This window comes from Triticum dicoccoides, chromosome 6A (genome assembly GCF_002162155.2).
Source record: "Triticum dicoccoides isolate Atlit2015 ecotype Zavitan chromosome 6A, WEW_v2.0, whole genome shotgun sequence".
Classification (NCBI taxonomy): Eukaryota; Viridiplantae; Streptophyta; class Magnoliopsida; order Poales; family Poaceae; genus Triticum; species Triticum dicoccoides.
The window spans coordinates 11,096,707-11,104,515 of record NC_041390.1 but is presented as its reverse complement, the minus strand read 5'-3'; the positions used below and the strand labels follow the sequence as shown (position 1 = coordinate 11,104,515).

Below are 7,809 nucleotides of genomic sequence, written 5' to 3'. Positions count from 1 at the left end.
AGACCCTCATAGGGAAAGGGTGTGTGGGTGTGCATTCATAAAAATAAGTGTATGCTCCTGTATGTGAGCGACTTTGATTGTATTGTGTTAAAGAAACTCCAAACCGTTTCCACTAGAGAAATCATCACAGAGGACAACAAAAATGATACTTTGGGCTATAAATTACGAGGAAAATAGAACACCAACCATCGCACTAGAAAGTTTGCTCAATACATTGAACAAGCTAGTTAGCCATGGCTCAAGTTCTTCACAGCCTCCATGAGCCCCAAGTCCTTGTGCTCATCGTATGCCCTCTTATCCTCCTCCTCCTCATCGTTCGGCTTGCCACATCCACGACAACCACAAGGAGAGCAGACAAGCTGCTCGATAGACTCCCATCGCCTCCCTACAAGCTCCCTCTCATCGGCCACCTCCACCTCGTCGGTTCACTGCCCCACATTTCCCTCCGCAGTCTCGCTGAGAAGCATGGCTTGGATGCCATGCTTCTACGCCTTGGCGCCGTCCCCAGCCTCGTTGTGTCGTCCGCTCGTGCAGCCATGGCAGTTCTCCGCACGCACGACCATGTGTGTGCGTCCCGGGTGCAGTCCGCTGTGACTGACGTCCTCTTCTATGGATCAACTGATATGGCCTTCTCCCCATATGGGGATTAGTGGCGCCAGATTAGAAAGATTGTCGCAACACATCTTCTTGGTTCGAAGAAAGTTGGCTCCTACCGTCTCGCCCGTGAAAAAGAGGTAATTGGTTTCTGAGTACTAGTTTCTGCAATATGTCACTAAGAACACGATTTTTCTATTAATGTGGACATAAAAAAATTATATCGTGAAAGTATTTATTTTCAACACAAACTAGTAACAAGTTTTGAATATATTAATCGTCAAATATAGAGAAGAAGTTTGATTCCAGCCAGGGTTGATATATTGTCGACTAGAGAGGTTACTAGTAACAAACCTTGTGGTGGTTACTGAGCTCCAAGTAGTGTTGACTTTGTCTTTCCGTGTGAAAATTTGTAATTCATGGTATACGATGATCCCTATTGATCATCCACTCATCCATGGCAAAATGATCGACAGGTACAACACACTCTGGCGAGGATCCGCGAGGCAACCGCCAGGAGCGATGCAGTGGACCTTAGTAAGCTGCTTAGCTCGTTCACCACTGATATTGTTTGCCATGCTGTGTCGGGCAAGTCCTTCAGAGGCGGCGGTCGGAACGAGTTGTTCCGCGAGCTGGTAGAGACTAGCTCGATGCTCATAGGTGGGTTCAACCTGGAGGACTACTTCCCCAAGTTGGCAAGGCTGGACGTGGTAAGGAGGATGGTGTGTGCTAGGGCGGAGAGAGTGAAGAAGAAATGGGATGACTTGCTTGATGAGATCATCAACGACCACGCCAAGAACACGATGTTGGACCATGAAATCAAGCAAGACGGAGAGACAGATTTCATCGATGTATTGCTCTCCATTCAACAAGAGTACGACCTCACGAGAGAAAACGTCAAGGCCGTGTTGGTGGTATGCATATCATACTTATAAATAACCCCATATTTAGATACATATAAAATTAAACATAACTAATATATTGACATGTAAAAATGGTGGTCTCTATTTTCGCAGGACATGTTCATAGGTGGGACGGACACATCGTTCATAGTGCTGGATTGTGCAATGGCTGAGCTAATCCAAAATCCGGAGGTGATGACCAAGCTCCAAGCTGAAGTGAGGAGCGTAGCAGAGGGGAAGGAAATGGTTACAGAAGAGGATCTGAGTGGCATGATCTACCTCAAGGGTGTTATCAAAGGGATGCTCCGGCTACACAGCCCTGTGCCGCTCTTCCTGCCCCACCTCTCCACGGCCGACTGCGACATAGAGGGATACACCATACCGTCTGGTACCCGTGTGATCATCAATGGATGGGCTCTAGCAAGGGACCCTGCCTACTGGGAGAGCGCAGAGGAGTTCATGCCCGAGCGCTTCATGGAAAATGTTGGAAGCACCATGATTCATGACTTCAAGGGAAGCAATTTTCATTATTTGCCTTTTGGGACTGGACGAAGGGTGTGCCCAGGTATGAACTTTGGAATGGCGACTGTTGAGATAATGTTGGCAAACCTCATGTACCACTTCAATTGGGACCTACCTGCAGGGACAGTAAAAATCAATATGGAAGAGTCCTTCGGCGTCACAGTAGGTCGCAAGGAAAATCTCATTCTTGTCCCGGCACTTGCGCAAAAACAAGTTTAATCGGGATCATGCTATATAAGACTGCAACCTATGTTGGATGTATGCTTGATTACCTACTTGTCAGATTGCAATCACTATTGTTGTATGCATAGATATTGTGCCTTTGTTGTAAGCATTAACATATGGGTTTCAGAGTGCACTATGATATATTGAAATAATGGGTGTGGTGTCGGAAAAGGCCGAGGGAAAAAATTGTTTACACGATCCCATCGCTGGCATGCAATCGTCGCTGAGATGGACCTGGAGCTGCTCGTTGTTGCACTAATGGCAATCTCTCCAAGTTCCCAGCAGCGCTGAGCTGTTTTACATTATTTATGTGGCTTGCAGGTACAGTTTTGATTTTTGGAGTTGTATAAGTATTTCATGTAATGAGAGCCAAAAAAGACCAAAAACATATTGCTATTTTTTACTTTTTATTACTTTACTCTTTTACAAAAAATGTAATATGAAATAAAATTAGGAGTCTAAAACATTGTGGACTCAATCAGTAGTTTCTATTTACTATATTGTGCACATCTTAGAAGAATACTATGTAAGTTGCCTGAAATTTAAAGTTGGGCGAGTCAATTTTTTAACCGTTGATTCTTTTGTCAAGATTTGTGCTATTTTTTTCCTTTTGTCAATTTTCAGGGCTTCCGGGGCTGAAGATTTCTCTATTGTGCTTGAAATCCGTTACTCATTGCCTATTTTTTCTATTTGTATTAGTTTTTCTTTCGTTTATGTTTTCTTTTCCATTCGGTGGTCGTTTTCTATCTTGGTATTTTTGGGATGTTGGGTGTGTGTGAATGAATATTTAATATTATATACTTGTTCTTTGCATATTAGAAAAGGTACAATTTCAATGCAAAACCGTGTGCAAGGATTTTTTTTCTCTTGAAGCGTAATACCGGTGCCCATAATTCATTCACGAAAAATCCACTATTATATATTCTTGTATAATATAGAAAAGCACATTTTTTGTGTAAACTATGTGCAAATATTTTCATTATTTTATTTCATTTTTGTTTATTCTTAAAGGGTAATATCAATGTCACTAATTCATTCTTTCTTAGAAAACTTCATTATTTTGATTGGTTTAAGTTTTTGTTTCATTTCCTTTCTTCTTGAAGAGTAATACCAATGTCACTAATTCATTCTTTCCTAGGACTTCTTTTTGTGAAAATTCTACTAATGTATAGCTTATTCTTGCATATTATAAAAAACATAGTTTCTATGTTAATTTTATCATTACTTGTTTTATTTAATTTATCTTTGTTCTTAAAGGGAAATACCAATGCCACAAACTTATTCTTTCTTAGACAGCTTCTTATTTTTATTTTGTATTAGTTTTATTTCATTTGCTTCTTCTTTAAGGGTAATGCCAATACTAATTCATTCCTTCTTAAGAAACTTCTTTTTGGTAAAAAAAATCCACTATAATATACTTATTTTTGCATATTTAAGGAAAGCATAATTTCTTTGTAAATTTTGTTATTATTTGTTTTATTTTTACATTTCTTTCTTCTTAAAGCATAATATCAATGTCAGTAATTCATTCTTTCTTACTCCCTCTATTTCTAAATATAGGTCTTTTAGAGAATTCCCTAGGGACTACATATGGATGTATATACACATATTTTTGAGTGTAGATTCACTCTTTGCTCTGCATGTAGTCCATATTGGAATCTCTAAAAGGACTAAAATTTAGGAACGGAGGGAGTAGAAACTTCAGTATTTTGATTTGCTTTAGTTTTTATTTCAATTTGTTTCTTCCTTAATGGTAATACCAATGCCACTAATTCATTTCTTTTTAGTAAAATTCTTTTTTGCGAAAATTCCGGAATTGTATGCTTATTCTGCGCAAATTGTGTGTAAATTTTGTCATTATTTGTTTTTCTCTTTCTCCTTAAAGGGTAATACCATTATACAAATGTCACTAATTCATCTTTCTTAGAAAATTTACTTATTTTAATTTATTTAAGTTTTTATTTCATTTCTTCTTTACGGGTAATACCAATGCTACTAATTCATTCCTTTTAGGAAAATTTGTTTTTATGAAAATTTCACTAGTATAGGCTTGTTTATATTATAAAAGGTGCAATTTTTGTGTAGATTTTGTGTAATTTTTTTGATTATTATTTTCCTTCTTCTTAAAGGATAATACCAATGCCACTAATTCATTCTTACTTAGAAAAATTTATTATTTGATTTTGTTTTACCTTTTGTTTAATTTTCTTCCTATAGAAAACTACACATATTATAGGCATGCCCACTCCTTTCATCATACTCATGTGAAGATTAACTGAACTCTAACTGTGTATATATAGGCAGACCTCGTAAAGCGATTAAGTTTCATTGGATCGGTCGGTCAAAACTTACACATACACGGTATATCTATTAACTCCAACACTTTTGTGTAGTTTCCATGATCTGTTCAACAAAATATACTACTATAGTTGGCTAGCGTGTGCGCTGGAGTAGTATTTTGCATGGAGACAAATTTTGGATGAAAATTTGATGTTCAAATATGATACATTCGTGAAGGTTTTTCCCTTTCTTTCTTTTTTTTGAATCCTAGCGTATGAAAGGAACAGGCTCCAAGTGAGAGTATGCATTTATGCGTGTGCACCGCGTTGGATGACGTGTTGTGCTATTGATAAGCCGTGTCACCAACCTGTCAACCGTCCAGAAAGAGAAAGCCCTTGGACAGATTACGCGTGAGGAGAGAAAAAAGGACATGCTTATGGAGAAGATGGTCACACGCGGGGAGCACCCTGCCACCTACCTGCAAGTGTGAACGTGTTGTGTTTACCCGACAAGGACTTTCTAGCGGGGTTGATCGAACGGTCAGGAAAGAGTTGCTCTGATAAGAAAAGTGATGGACCTAAATTTTAATTTCATTGAGTTTGATCCCGTGGGAGATAACATTGGAGATGCCCTTAGGGCATGGAACCTGCTACCCACGGGACAACGTAGGATGGGAGCGAGGTTAAAACTAAAAGTGTAGCATCCAGAAGAGCCGGCCTCTTCAGGTGTGAAAGCTGATAGAAAGGAGATAAGTAAAAAAAGTGCAGAGTTGAAAAGAACAAATTTGGAAATCTAAGATGCTCAAGGTTTCACGTGCATGTAAAATTCCATGACGTGATGACATGCATGTTTTTCTAGAAAAGAATCCGATGCTCCTTGAAACATTTACCGAGCCCTGATAATTTATAGAGTTCCCCGTTACCGAACCCTGATATTTTAGAGTTTCCCGATGCCATATTGCCGTGAAATTGTACACAACTCCATTCCATAATATAATGGTGTTTTTTATACTATACCAGTGTCAAAAACGGACAGAGGGAGTAGAACACAGGATCACCCCCTTCGTCCCATAATGTAATATATTTTTTTACAGGACAGAGGGAGTAGAACACAGTATCTTTCATCCGATGCTCCTTGGACCGGAAGCAACAAGATTTTCACACAGTACAAGGCGTTCCAAATATGACTGATTCCCACAACTTCTTGGAATCCAAATTCACGCAACATTTCACATACTAGAATTCAATAGCACCACAAAATCTGACAGCCAGTGGTACTCCTCAGTTTTTTTTAAACTATACTCCTCAGTTTTTGGATTCCCAAACAAGTCTTAAATAAATCAGCAAGATGTAGACATCAAACACCAAGTATTACAAAAAAGAAAGGACCCACCCACACACTTGAGAATATCATGATCCCAGGGGCACACGAATTTTTTTTTTTCGAAAAGGAGGATGACCCCCGGCCTCTGCATCTGGAAGATGCATACGGCCACTTTATTAATTATTCTCGAGGACCTTACAAAGTATTACAAACAATATACCTGAATCCACCATCTTGACAACAAATGCCGCTACTCTTATCCATATGATGAAGGGATGCTAGCTGGGCCACTACACAAACCACTCACCTAAACCTAACATCAAAAGCCGGAAGCCCCAGCCGAGCCACATACCGGGTCTGAGGCACAATCCGGTCAGACACACTCTTGTGTCGTCGCCGCCATCTTCCACAAGTCCGTCTTCAGATTATATTGAGTCTTCTACTTTGTGAAGGCCACTCCTGCCATCGACGTCACCATGACGCCAGACAGCTACCTCCTCCTGCGCGAGTCCATCTTCGCGCATCGGACGCCGAGCCTCGACAGCGCCATGCCGCCGATCTCCGCCGCCATCAATGAGTGAGATGAAGAACCGCTCCACCACGGCAAGTACAAGGTGAGGAAGGGCGAGGTCGCCATCGGAAACACGGCTGGAAGAAACTCGCCATGCACACCCAGCATCCCCATGCCCAAGTCGGCGCCTTCAAGAAGGTGACGATGCTGTGGCGCCGCCGCCGCTTAGCCACCAGGGCTAGGGTTGTCACCCGGACGCAGGGGAAGGGGAGCAGCAGGGGAGGTTTAGCCTCGGCGCCGCCACCAAGGAGGGAATGGTGTCCGGGACGCCATCGACGCCGTGACCGCCACCGGCGGCCAAGGATTTCCCCCGGCTAAGCACCCTGCCGCCACCTCCGAACCAGACACAACATCAGCAGGCGCGTGCACGCCGGAGATCCAAGCTGGCCGGAGGTCGTGCAACTCGAGCGGACCAGATCGCCTCCGATCTGACGAGGGGAGCCCGGGGCCTCCCCGCATCATGACCAGCGCCCACCGGGACCTCGCTGCCCGCGCAACCGAGGAGATCCGGTCTACCCCACCGACGAGCACTCCCCGCCGCCGGAGGAGCACCGTCCGTCCCCGCGAGGCCGCCGCCTCAGATCAGCCGGCGCGGATCTGACCAGAACATGACGGCCCTCTTCTTGCAGCTCCGTGCCCGCGTGCCAAGCCGCACGTCGACCAGGAAGCCGAAGCCAGGCGCGTCAGATCGGACAGATCCGGGCACCAACACCATGGGCGATGCGCAGGCGACCAAGAGACCACTCGCCGTGTCCGAGAGCCCCCCAGCGCCAGCGTAGAAAAGGTCCCCGCCGCCACCGTCGACCGCGAGGCTTCGCCTTGCGGCGTCCTCCGGTGGCGACGGAGAGGACAGACGGGATGCCGCCGCCGCCGGCGGCTAGGGCTGGGGCGTCCGCCCGTGTCGCTCGCACGGGAGCGACGCGGGGGCGTTTCTGTTTCTCACCCAACGTTTGTAATTACCTCCAAGGCTCAAAACACACGAAATAGATGACCTGGCATTTTTAATTTACAACATCGCGTCTACGGTATAAATAAGAACAATAAATCCAAGTTAGCCCGCTTCAGACTCGAACACTGCCGCAGAAGCAACAGCGGTGATCTTCGTCCTGGCGACAAAACACACACGGTTGAAGTCAGAGGCCATCGCCAGTTCTTTTCACGCATGGCGGCGCATCGGCCTGGTTAGCATCCCCCGCCAATGGGGATTTCACTGCAGAGTTCCACATTGCAGCGTAACAAAACCAATCTACCTAGAAGTTCCTTCCTCTGTATTGCTGCTGCTGCATCTCCTGCAAAACAGATTAAGAAGACATGATTAGAAGTTTAGAACGGGCAGTTTGCATCTCCAACTTAACAGAGCTGGGGTGTACAACATTTCACTTCAAAAGAGGC

General features: G+C 43.8%; 1 pseudogene; it reads left to right on the top strand.

The window, feature by feature from the left end:
• The first annotated feature begins 233 nt into the window (after nt 1-233).
• Nucleotides 234-2,237, top strand: LOC119315185 (annotated as a pseudogene).
• The last annotated feature ends 5,572 nt before the right edge of the window (nt 2,238-7,809 follow it).